Genomic DNA, 14,093 nt, shown 5'->3' on the forward strand with positions numbered 1-14,093 from the left:
TGTGTTTGTGTGCATTTCCTCAATAAGCTAGTAACATTGTTTGGTCTTTTTACTGTTTTACCTGAAAGGCTGCTTATGGGTGTTTTCAACCTCACAAAATGTTTCAGTGACACATACAAGTCAAACGTCATAACTTCACATATGATGATAGCACATACAATCCAATGAGCTATTAATGTCTATCTGATCATGACTTTTAGAATGATACCTCATAAGGAATACTTTGTGCAAAACATAGCCTAATTATATGACAGTGGTGAATATTGGGGCACCAGGGTGTCACAGACCTATCCCCCATGAACTTCTCATTCTTTTTTGAGCCCAGTTATATGTTTGGCTTTCACAACATCCCTGTGAGTTCCACGGGTTGACTGTGCATTGTGTGAAGAAGTACTTCCTTTTGTTTGTTTTAAACCTGCTGCCTATTAATTTCATTGGTTGACCCAAGGTTCTTGTGATACATGAAGGAATAAATAACATTTCCTTATTTACTTTCTTCACACCAGTCATGATTTTATAGACCTCGATCATATCCCCCCTTAGTTGTCTCTTTTTCCAAGCTGAACAGTCCCAGTCTTTTTGATCTCTCCTCATATGGAATCGTTCCATATCCCTAATTTTTGTTGCCCTTCTCTGTACTTTTTCCAATTCTAATACACGTTTTTTTGAGATGAAGCAACCAGAACTGCATGCAGTAGTCACAATGTGGACATACCATGGATTTATATAGTGGTATTATGATATTTTCTGTCTTATCTTTCTCTTTTCCTAATGGCTCCTAACATTGTTAGCTTTGACTGCCATTGCACATTGAACAAAAGGTTTTCAGAGAACTATCCACAAAGATGCCAAGCTCTCTTTCTTGAGTGGTAAAATCTAATTTAGACCCCATCATTTTGTATGTAGCATTAAGATTATGTTTTCCAATGTGCATTACTTTGCATTTATCCATATTGAATTTCATCTGCCATTTTGTTGCCCAGTCACTCAGTTCCTACGTGTCAGAAAATGGCACTTTTTGTGTTATTTACATATAGTCATCTGTACAGACATCTCTTATATGGCTTTTGCTTAACAGGCAGGACCTGTAAAATCCCAGGAGCTGTGGCAGGCTACAGAGGAGAGGTGACTCAGGGCCAGAACACAGAAAAGGGGTTCCAATTTCTTTCCAGACTAAAGAGAACTGGAAGGGAGACTGAACCAAATGTGTTTGGTTCTCACAGTTTATAATTGCTCCTCAGTTTTAGTGTCATGCTGAGGCCCATCATAATGACAAATACACACAACCCACCACAAGAGGCAAGACCCCACCCAAAAAGGAAGCCATAATCAGCCAGAACGTTTAGCAAAAAAGGAGTGTCAGTACAAAAATACTTGCATGTGCCGAACTCAGGCAATGACACTGCAGAGATCTGAACTGAGGCATTCTATGGGTCTGTAATGAGTGCAACATTGAAAGTCATCCTTCCTCCAAGTCTTCATATGCCTCATTACTGTGTTGTTTGTCTACCGTTTCATTGTCATAAATGTAAAAAATAGCAAGAACTGGGGGGAGGTGGGGCAGGAGAAGTGACATCACCAGAGCAGAATGGCTGCTTGAAGTTGGCACAATCCTCAGCCTTCACTGCTCCCCAGCCCCCCATGACTCCCCAGCAGGGCTGGCTCCAGGCACCAGCTAAGGAAACAGGTGCTTGGGGCGGCCAATACAAAGGGGCGGCACTCCGTCCACTATTGGGGCGGCACGTCCAGGTCTTCGGCGGGAATTCGGCGGCGGGTCCCTCAGTCCCTCGCTTCCTCTTTGATCTGCTGCCAAAGTGCCGCCGAAGAGGAAGAGAGGGAGTGAAGGACCCGCCGCCGAACTGCCGCCGGCGCAATTGAGCTGCCGCCGAAGTGCCACCAATCGGCTTTATTTATTTATTTTTTCCCACCACTTGGGGCGGCAGAAAACGTGGAGCCGGCCCTGCTCCCCAGAAAGCCTTACCTAATTCTTTGGTAGGTCTCCTTCATATGGAGTACCCATCTGTCAGCATGGATTTGTCAAGAACAAATGATATCAAACCAACCTAATATCCTTCTTTGACAGGATAGCAAGCCTCGTGGACAGGGAGGAAGCAATACATGTGATATATGTCAACTTTAGTAAGGCTTTTGATACTGTCTCACATGACATTCTCGTAAACAAACTAGAGAACTATAGCCTAGACAAACATATTACTCTTTGGAAAAGTGCACTCAGAGTATTTATCAACGATTCACAATCAAGCTGGAAGGGCATAGCAAGTGGGGTCCTGCAGGGACCTGTCCTGGGTCTGATTCCTAAATTCCCTCTAAGATGCCTGGCTACACCCAGCAGGCTATCAAGTGCCACACACTTCAGGTGTCCCTCCCCCCACTGCCTTGCTACTCCTGCCCTCTGCCTTGGAGCCCCTGGCCAGCTGCTCCTGGGAGCCTCCTGCTTGCTGTGCGGAATGGGGGGCAGGAGGGAAGGAAGGACTCTTATGTCAGGGTGTCCCCTCCTCCCACCCCTGTACCCCATCTCCATAGAGCCGGGGGGACACGACAGGGGTCAGGACAGAGCTGGCTGGCAGCTGTTGCTGGGTCTGAACAAGCAGGGAGCAGGCTTCAGACTGCTGAGTGTGATCTACTTAAAAGGGCAGTCTCTCTCTCTCTCTCTCTCTCACACACACACACACACACACACACACACACACACTGTGTCTGTCTCACACACAGTGTGTGTCTCAGTCTCACTCACACATGCACAAACACTCTGTCTTTCACACTCATCTCCCAACACATACTTGTATTATTGTTGTTGTTGTTACTTAATACTTCTTTCAAAGTGTGTTACTTTAGTGTTTTGACTGATCTATGCACTTCATAATTTTTATTTCTTTCTTACACTTAAATATAATTCTTTGATTAGTGAGTTCTAAAATGTTTAACCTGTCCTGGCTGGAGTACTTATCCCTATGGTAACTTTTTAAAAATATATATTATATCTAGGTTTTTTGTTTTTACTGGTGGCACACATTACCTTGATATGGTACACATAACAAAATTCATTTCACACATGGATTAGAGGGAACACTGTCTGGTTCTATTCAATATCTTCATAAATTACTTTGATAATGGCATAAAAAGCACAGTCTGTGAATGATGCCAAGCTAGGAGGAATTGCACGTGCTTTGGAGGACAGGATTAGAATTCAAAGAGATCTTGACAAACTGGAGAAATGGTCTGCAATAAATAGGCAGAAATTCAATAAGGACAAATGCAAAGTACTACGCTTAGGAAAGAATAATCAATTGCACAAATACAAAATGGGAAATGACTGCCTAGAACAGAGTATTGCAGAAAGCGATCTGGGCATTATAGTGGATCACAAACTAAGTATGAGTCAACAATGTAATACTGTTGCACCAAAAGGGATGTGTTAGCAGAAGTGGTGTAAGTAAGAAATGAGAAATAATTCTTCCATTCTACTCAGCACTGATAAGGCCTCAACTGGAATATTGTGTCCAGTTCAGGGTACCATACTTCAGGAAAGATGTAGACTAATTGGAAAAAGTCCAAAGGAGAGCAACAAAAATGATTAAAGGCTTAGAAAACATGACCTATGAAATAAGATTGAAAAAATAGGGTTTGTTTAATCTGGAGAAGTGAAGACTGAGAGGGGACATGATAGTCTTCAAGCACATAAAAGGTTTTTTATAAAGAGGAGGGTGATAAATTGTTCTTCTTAACCATTGAGGACAGGACAAGAAGTAATAGGCTTATATTGAAGCAAGGGAGATTTAGGTTACATATTGGGAAAAACTTCCTAACTGTCAGGGACAGGGTAGTTAGACACTGAAATAAATTACCTAGAGAGGTGTGGAATCTCTGTCACTGGAGATTTTTAAGAATAAGTTAAACAAACACCTATCAGAGATGGTCTTGATAGTACTTAACCCTGCCTCTGTGTAGGGGACTGGACTAGAAGTATCAAGGTCCCTTCCAGTCAGGGCCGGCTCTAGTGTTTTTGTCGCCCCAAGCAGCAAAACAAACAAAAAAAAGCCACAATTGCGGCGATTGGCGGCAAGTCGGCGGCAGCTCTACCGCCGCTTAATTCTACAGCGGCAATTCTGTGGCAGGTCCTTCGCTGCAAGAGGGAGTGACGGTCCCGCCGCTGAATTGCCGCCGAAGGGCTGGACGTGCCACCCTTCTCTTCATTGGCCGCCCCAAGCACCTGCTTGCTACGCTGGTGCCTGGAGCCGGCCCTGCTTCCAGTGCTACATTTCTATGATTCCATTTCCAGAAAAGGAATTTACAAGGTAGAGAGACTGCAGAGCAGGCTGAGCTGGAAAAATCCAAGATGGATATTTATTTCTTGTATACCATAGGTTTCAGGGCTGTTACTAGGAGGTCAGGCTTCTGTACCAGATATGGACAGATGCACAAAATATATCTTCCATAAGATCCTTTAATGCTCTACCAGGTATAGAAAAGTCAGAGAGGTCACTGTAGTAATTTTAGGGGGCCATAAACTACTGATCTTCCAGGATCCGGCAGCCACCACTCCAAAACACAGAAGGGAGCTAGCTGAACTCATAGCAGCATTATGGGAAACTCAAAATACAGATGGATTTTTCCCTTTGTAATAGAATGCTAAACTGTATTATACTGGTTTCAGAGTAGTAGCCGTGTTAGTCTGTATCCGCAAAAAGAACAGGAGTACTTGTGGCACCTTAGAGACTAACAAATTTATTAGAGCATCCGAAGAAGTGGGCTGTAGTCCACGAAAGCTTATGCTCTAATAAATTTGTTAGTCTCTAAGGTGCCACAAGTACTCCTGTTCTTTTTGTATTACACTGTTCAGCCACTAGGTGGCGCTGTGTGCAAAAATACCTGACTTTAAACCTCGGCTGTACCCGGCAGATCCTTAATAGACCTTATGATGAAGAGCTGAGGTGTAGAAGCTAGGTCTGTGACCAGCCCATCTCTGGTACAGGAGTATGACACCTTTTATCTCCTCTTCATCCACAAGGGATAGGCATACAAGAGAAAAAAGAGAAGGGATTAGGACCCTCAAAAGAGTAAACCTTGCAGAAGGCTGTCCAGACTCTCTGGGGGACAGACATCAGACCAGCAAACCATGATAAGGATTAGCAGTTAGTCAAACCAAGAAGAAAGAGACTGCTGTGACAGGATCCCTGGAGAACCACCTGGAACTGTGGGATTGCTGTGCCCTTAACTTTCCAGCCTGGGCTGTCTCTTACAATGCTATGCCAGTAGAAGCCACAAAGTCCTCCAGACTCTGTGATCACTCAGCCATCAGCATGTGGAGACCCACACCCAGCTAAATAACATGAATGCTCTCTAAGCCACTCATGAATCACAGAGAGGCACCAGCCAATCACCCCAGACCCCAGCCTTGCACCCCAGAAATATATCATCTTACACTGCTCAAGACTCCTTTAGATGGTGCAAGCTCATTAATTAGTTCACTGTTCCAACAAAGGATAGTGGATGTGCAACAGCCATTTTTAACCTGAGCCGAGATTCCCCAAGCACATCAACCAAAAACACACTGTTTTAGGTAAAATATTAAACAGATTTATTAACTGCAGGAAGATAGATTGTAAGTGATTATAACTAGCAGACATAAAGATCAAAGTTGGTTACATAAGAAATTAAAATAAAATTGCAGTCTAGATTCTACAGACTAAGCAAGATTTGAATCAAGTAATTTCTCACCCTAATAGATGTTACAGGCAATCTATAGCTCTTAATACACAGGCTGGATCCCAGTTCCCAACCTGGGACCAGTCTCCCCAGTTCAAAATCTTTGTCTTATAGCTGATCTTTCAGGTGTTGAGATGGGGGAGGAGAGAGGCCAAATGATGGTGCTAGAAAGATCCTTGCTGTGACGTGGGGTTTAGGCAGCCCCCACTGTGTATATGCCCTCTCTAAGGAGTCTGTGTGAGAGTGGATTTTTCTTGATGGGGCATCAGCACATGTCTGACTGATCCTGATGTAAATCTGGCTTAGTAACTGTTCCTTTGTTGCCACTGAAGGCCTGGCTGTGGGCATCTCCCACCCTCACAACATGTTTCAGTAACACACACATAGCAAAACTTCATAACTTCACATACAATGATAGTAAATAAAAATTAATATCCTGTTGAATTGTAACAGATCATGACCTTTTAAATAATAATATATGGAGATATACCTATCTCATAGAACTGGAAGGGACCTTAAAAGGTCATCAAGTCCAGTCCCCTGCCTTCACTAGCAGGACCAATTTTTTTGCTTCAGACCCCTAAATGGCCCCCTCAAGGAGGGGGCTCACAACCCTGGGTTTAGCAGGCCAATGCTCAAACCACTGTGCTATCTCTCCCCCCACAGCATGTGTTGTACAAAACACATCATAGTTATGTCACAATGGTGAATATGGGGGCCCAGGGTGCTACTTTGAGGTAGAGTGTCACAATCACCAAAAAAACAGGAACAGGAAAGTCAAGAAAAAGGTTCATAAGGAGATGGATGTCCAAGATGAATCTGAGGAAGAGGAAGGAAAGTAATGAGAGCACAAGAAACAAAGCAGTGTGTCCACTTTGCTTATGAAGCTTAATGTCTTTTCCCCCACCGCCAGATATTGGTCCTTTTCAAAAAGGAACAGTGCCACAGTTTCATATGGGGTGGGTCAGTGTAACATCTCCCTAGAGATAACCATAAGGAGGAGGAGCAGGCAGGTTAGCTGGATTTTTCACCCCAGTAGAGGCTTGAGGGATTTTTGGGGGGGAGTGGGGGGAAGGGATTGGGGCAATTAGACTAATGTTTAACTTGATCTTTATATTGAATGTTTCACTTTTCGATGATTGAAGGGGGAGTGGACAGGCTTTTTAGCAACTGGTATCAAGGCAAAGCGGGAGGGGAGATAAAGTCATAAGGGTGAGGAAAATTGATTAGGAGTAATTAAAATAAAAAATCTTTAATTCATTCTTTAGATCCAAACAATGTTCTGAATTAAAGATTTTTTATTTTAATTACTCCTAATCAATTTTCCTCACCCTTATGACTTTAAGTTGGTCATTGTTTCTATGTCTTCCTCTAGAACAAGCAGCGGGGCAAATTTTCCGCCGATCATTGCTTGGAATGACTCTACAACGTTTTAGTCTCTGAGTCTTTCTAAGTCAAACTTGGTTCTAGTGAACTTTGGCCTGATGATTTTCCTTAGCTGCAGCCAAAAATTTAGCATCACAAGGTCGTGATCACTTCCAATATCAGCACCAGGGAAGTTCCTTGTGTTAGCTCTGTTAATCACAGAATAAAATCGGTTTTGCACCATGATGTAGTCGATCTGGCTGTGATGTAGACCATTAGGTGCATGCCATGATGATCTTCTGGATGCTTTATGTGCTTCTAATGTGTTTGCAAGAATCAGATTGTTATAGCTGGCAGACTCCAAAAATCTCAATCCTCTCTCGTTGGTTACCGCATTACAGAAAGGGCCACAATAATCTTGCCAATCTGCCTGTACCCACTCTAGCATTCCAATCTCCTTGGTCATATGTTGGTCATAAGCTTATTCTTACCATTAAACAACCATATGCCAATGCCAGCAGTGCAGTTCTCGTCAATGGTACAATAAGAGAGTGGTTGCGCACCACTGTTGGAATACGGCAAGGCTGCCTTCTTTCGCCCACACTGTTCAACATCTACTTGGAGCGCATAATGACTGATGCCCTAGAAGATCACATATGCATAGTCAGCACTGGGGGGTGAACAATCTCAAATCTTCGGTTTGCTGATGACATTGATGGCCTGGCAGGCAACGAAGATGAACTTGCCAACCTTGTGAAATGATTTGATGAAACCTCCACAAAATATGGCATGGAAATCAGTGCAGAGAAAACCAAGCTGATGATAAACAAACGTCATGGGATCAGCTCACATATCACTGTCAGTGGACAAGTGCTGGAGACAGTGAAACGGTTCAAGTATTCGGGGGCAATCATCACTGATGAAGGATCCAAGGCAGAAATTCGGGCAAGAACTGCGCAAACAACAGCAGCAGTGGCAAAGCTAAAGCCAATTTTGAGGAATAAGAACATCTCCCTGGAATCCAAACTAAAACTGCTGCATGCATTGGTCATCTCCATTTTTCTGTACGCATGCAAAACATGGACCCTTATGGCAGAACTTGAACATAAAATAAAGGTAGTAGAGATGAAATGCTTCTGTAAAATCCTGGGCATCTCCTACATCGACCATGTCACTAATGAAGAGGTCCACAACATTATCACCCAATGGACTGGGTCATATGAAGACTTCCTGACACCCGTGAAGAAGCACAAACTGAAGTGATATGGCCATGTAACACGATTATCTGGCCTATCCAAGATGGTATGATGGGATAGCCTAATTTTGGCAATTAATTGGTCTTTGACTATTAGCGGTAAATATGCCCAATGGCCTGTGATGGGATGTTAGATGGGGTAGGATCTGAGTTACTACAGAGAATTCTTTCCTGGGTGTCTGGCTGGTTAGTCTTGCCCACATGCTCAGGGTTTAGCTGATCGCCATATTTAGGGTCGGGAAGGCATTTTCCTCCAGGGCAGATTGGCAGAGGCCCTGGGGATTTTTCGCCTTCCTCTGCAGCGTGGGGCATGGGTCACTTGCTGGAAGATTCTCTACACCTTGAAGTCTTTAAACCATGATTTGAGGACTTCAATGGCTCAGACATAGGTTTGATACAGGAGTGGGTGGGTGAGATTCTGTGGCCTGCGTTGTGCAGGAGGTCAGACTAGATGATCATAATGGTCCCTTCTGACCTTAAAGTCTATGATTCTCCAAGGGACAGTACCGGGGAACAGAAGAAGAGGTAGACAGAAAAAGAGATAGATTGACAACATAAAAGAGTGGTCAGGAATGGACTTCGCGGAGAATTGTCATAATTGTCAGGGGTGGAGACAATTGGTTGATTGCTCATCAATGATGGTGCCCCAACGACCAATGCGGTTATGGGAGTGATGATGATGATGATGATGATGATGATGATAGGGGTTTTATTATCGAGAGTCAGCTGGCTATAAGCCAATAAAGGAATATTTAGCTAAAGCTAACATACCAGAACTAGAACACACAGACCTAGAAGCCCTGGAGGAAGATATTAAACGAGAGGAAGTCCAAGAGGCTATTAAGTCCCTTCAATAGGTAAATGGCCAGGCCCTGATTGAATTCCTCCAGAATTTTATAAATGTTTTAGGATATAACTAGGGCTCTACCAAATTCATGGTCCATGAATTCATGGCTATCCTCTGACTCTTCTTCCATTCCTACCTATAAAAAACAAAAATAGTTAATCATAAATATTTATAAAACATTTGTAATTTTTCATCAATTTGTTATAAAAATGGCCTTCCTTTAAATCCGGCAACAATTTCTTTCGCATGCTATCCATTTCCTCTTTTACAAATGGCCATGACTCCATAAAGTCTTCCTGTTTCTTCGGTTCAATTTCAGGATGAAACGCGGAGTTCGGCAACAGGTCTGCCTCTTTAGCAAAATAAGTGTAAATGGGTCTTCTCTTTTGAACATGAGCTGGGGCACCCACGGCCAATTCCAGCTTCTTGGCGTCTGTAGGCATCTTTAAAAGGATATAGCCGTTGTGTCTAGGCTTCCAATTTTAAAAACCCTGTTTGCAAAAATATGTGGTTTTATACACAGTCAAATGCTCATTGGCAAGAGTTTTTCAAATAATCCACCTCACAATAGTCCATTTCTGAAAGGCTCTTGTTTTAAAATCTTGATATGAAAGCTTTGGTTCAAAAAGTGCATTCTGTGATATAGCTGTAAAACAGCTACAGATTGGTCCACCAAAAGGTGGGGCTAGCTCCCAAGTTTCACTGCCCAGAACAGCTTTCATTTCACTACAGACAGTAGGTGGGGTAGGATGTTTCGCTCTGCATGTGTTCAGTAACACAGCCTCTCTTATTGCTTTATATTTTTTTATTCTTTAAAACCTTTTTCTTTGCTCTGTGCTTATTTTTTCCTTTCTTTCTATTATTTAAAAATCATCTTTCCTTACTAAACCTAACCAAACAATCTTTCTTCTCTTTCTTTCCTTTTTTCCTCTAAACCTTATCAAAGCTTTCTTTTTTTAATCTTTAAGCTCTCACACTCTATTCTTTCAACCTTTTTCTCTAAACAGTCAACCAAAATGTATCAAAGCACAAGCATGCAACATTCCCCTATGTAAGCAGAGTCAGGATGAGCTCTACCCTGACATCTGGTGGTGAATTATGGCGAGTGTGGAAAAGAACTTCAGGGGCTGATCTTGTTTGCATAGGCACACCCACCCGCCTAGCATGAGCCCACAGCATCCAAAAGTGGTTACTTTGGCTGGTGTGGGAGCCCCAGTTTCTCTGTTATTGGGGCAGGAAGAATAAAGTGTTGTTACCCTGATTATGTGAATCAAGGCCAGTGGAACTGTTGTATGACAGAGGGACTCACCATTAACTAAGTAGCACTTGCTAGACAAGGGGGCATGGAGTCCAAAACCCAGTGCATTGAGAGAGGCTGGAGAGGGGTATTTATACCTGATGGCATAGGGCCCTTTTGAGGGCCTGAAACACCAATTACACCATCTTCTCTTTCTACTGTTGAATAGTAGAGCTAATTTTGATTCTATTAAGAGTCTAGTTACAGGCTACCATGCTGACTTCACTTTAGGCCAATGGTGCACCAGCACTGGGGCTCATTAATACAAGCTGAGTGCTGTGTTAACTAGGGGGAGAGCCTGAAGTTTTATTGCTAAACAGCTAGCAGAGCAGTTTGCGGGATGGTTGGTGTGGCCTATGGGATGGCGAGCGGAGCAGTTTGTGGGATGGCTGGAGTGGCTCACGGGATGGCTGGAGGCGTGGAGTGGCTTGTGGTGAAGGCTGCAGCAGAACCCCATGGAGAGGCAGGGCAGTCAGCCTTGGACCATGTAAGGTGCCCCTTAATACTCCACATGCCCCTTTCTCCCCCCTCCCCATTTCCACCCAGGGTGGGGGAGGGATAAGACTCTGCAGATAAACTTTTGAACTCTGGGGCTGCACTGACCAGGGACAGAGACTTTTGGGTTGTTGGACTTTTGGGTGATTTTTGGGTTGCTGGACTCAAGAGACATTTGGGGTGTTGGACTTTTGGGACTTTGGGGGTGGGTCTTTTGCTCATGGCTTGTGTTATGAATCCTGTTTGTGGTGTTTTCCCAATTTAATGCTGATGTCGTTTACCTCATGTTATTAAACATTTTCTGCTACACTCAGACTCTGTGCTTGCAAGAGGGGACGTATTGCCTCTTAGAGGCACCCAGGGGGTGGTATGTAATTGTCCCAGGTCACTGGGTGGGGGCTCGAGCCAGTTTTGCATTGCGTTATGGAAATGGAACCCCTAGATACTGAACCCAGCCCTTGTTGCTGCCAACTCAGATGGGCAGAAGGGTTACACCTATTCAAACATAAAAAATAATCAAAAAAAGTTTTCAAAATGGCTGACAGTGCCAAACCTCGACACCAACGGAAATAGGAACAGAGGGTGGGATGTCAGGCCTAAATGGTGCATGGAAACCTGTCAAAAATACATGGTGATGAATGCTATTGAAGTATATACTACTGCCATGGTATTGCCACCCTTACTTCTGCACTGCCTACAGAGCTGGATGGCTGGAGAGTGGCAGCTGCTGGCCAGGCATGAGCTCTGAAGGCAATGCCCCTGCAGGAGCAGCGCAGAAGTAAGGGTGGCAATACCATACCATGCCATTCTTATATCTGTGCTCCTGCCTTCAGAGCTGGGCAGCTGGCGAGTGGCGGTTGCTGGCTCAGGGCCCAGCTCTGAAGGCAGCAGCACAGAAGTAAGGGTGGCAATACCATACTATGCCATCCTTACTTCTTCACTGCTGCTGGTGGTGGTGCAGCCTTCAGAGCAGGGCTCCCGGCCAGCAGCTGCTGTGCTCCAGCCGCCCAGCTCTTAAGGCAGTGCCGCCACCAGCAGCAGCAGTGCAGAAGTAAAGGTGGCAATACCGTGACCCCTCTACAATAATCTTGCACCCCCCAAAAAACTGCTTTTGGGTCAGGACCCCTACAGTTACAACACTGTGAAATTTCAGATTTAAATATCTGAAATCATTAAATTTATGATTTTTTAAATCCTATGAACATGAAATTGACCAAAATGGACCATGAATTTGGTAGGGCCCTATCCATGAGTTTATTTAGCTTAACAAAGAGAAGGTTACTTGATTAAAGACTAAATATCTACATGGGGAACAAATATTTAATAATGGGCTCTTCAATCTAGCAGACAAAGGTATAACATGATCCAATGGAAATTGAAGCTAGACAAATTCAGACTGGAAATAAAGTGCGATTTAACAGTGAGATTAATTAACCATTGGAACAATTCACCAAGGGTGGTGGTGGATGCTTTTAAACCAAGCTTGGTTTTTTTTCTAAATGATCTGCTCTAGGAATTATTGTGGGGAAGTCCTATGGCCTCTGCTATAAAGGAGGTCAGACAGATGGTCACAATGCTCCCTTCTGGTCTTAGAATCTAATGTAGTCAATTGATCAGAAATAATTAGAATAGGAATCAAGGAACACAAATTCCCTTATATGCAGATGATGTCATGGTATTTTTTATTAATCCAGCTCACACACAACTAGAATTGCAAGAGGAAATCTTAAAATTTGGTGACATGTCAGGATTTAAAATAAACTATGACAAGTCAGAACTTCTGCATGTAGGTGTGGGAGAAATATCCAAAAAATAAATACAAATGGGTAACTACTTCAATCAGGTACCTGGGAATATGCATTTCTAAAAGATGGCAAGTCTTGTATCATATTAATTATACTCTTCTGATTAAGAATATCAAAACAGATATGGAGAATTTGCCAAAATGAGATTTCATTGTTAGGCAAAATTGCAGCGATATTTTTAAAATATATATCTTACCTCTAATTAGTTTCTGTTTCTAGAGGCACTCCTGGTTTCAGATCCAGAAAGTCTTAGATCAGTGGCAATCATTTGGGGGAAATAAAAACTCCAGGGTTAACTAATCTGTTTTAAAACGGCCAGGGTAAAAGGGAGGACTGACTCTACCAAACATTAACCACTGTTATTAAGCTAGTCATAACAGAAATGTGATGTACTGGGTAATACCAAACCCTGATAAGCACCGCATAAAGCCCACCTGTTGTGCAATCAAACACCACATGACCCTTTGGGTAAATAAAATGTATAGGCCAAAAGTCAGTATATAATCACCCTTTTATGCAAGCAACAATAGAAATTTGGGATATTTTATTTAGAAAGCTAAACCCATACCCATACCCAAAGTAGATAATATAGAATTAAATTGCAATAAAAGCCTGGGAAGTTTTGACATTTGGGAACTTATAGGTATATCAGAATGTAGCCAACTGTTTAGAGCCAATACATCTAGATAACTTTATGAAATACAACTTCCAAGATGCACCAAAATTCCTGTATACCTATACCTACAACCTTCAAAGAGGCAAACCTAAGCAGAAAATTGATAGATTTTAGAAAACTACTCACTACACCCATGAAACACAAAGCTTATGCTCTATTATATACAGAGTAATCTCTAACTGTTCCTTAGAGGAAATAACTATGTTCATGAAAAGCTGTAAACTTGACATAGGCACAGATACCAAAACTGAGGAATGGAAGAACATACGGAGCAATGGTTCGCTCACATCAATAAACCCATTAATAAAAGAAAATGACATTACAATTATTTATCAGTGGTACCTAACTCCCCTTAAAATTAAATTAATTTATGGTACAGGAACAGATTAAAGCAGAAGAGAATGTAATGAAATGGGAGGGTTTCTCCACATATGGTGGACGTGCCCAAAAGTTGACATTTTGGACAGCCATTGAGATTGCATAAGGGAGATAACACCGTCAGCTATCAAATAACCTCTAATTATTTTTATAGAATTGTCCTGAAAACGCTGCACCTTACAAAAGTCATAAAGATTTGCTCACTCACCTCCTAGTTGTTCCTAGAAATACCACATAGCAAGCTTGTG

Source organism: Chrysemys picta, chromosome 9 (genome assembly GCF_011386835.1).
Source record: "Chrysemys picta bellii isolate R12L10 chromosome 9, ASM1138683v2, whole genome shotgun sequence".
In the NCBI taxonomy this organism is placed as follows: Eukaryota; Metazoa; Chordata; order Testudines; family Emydidae; genus Chrysemys; species Chrysemys picta.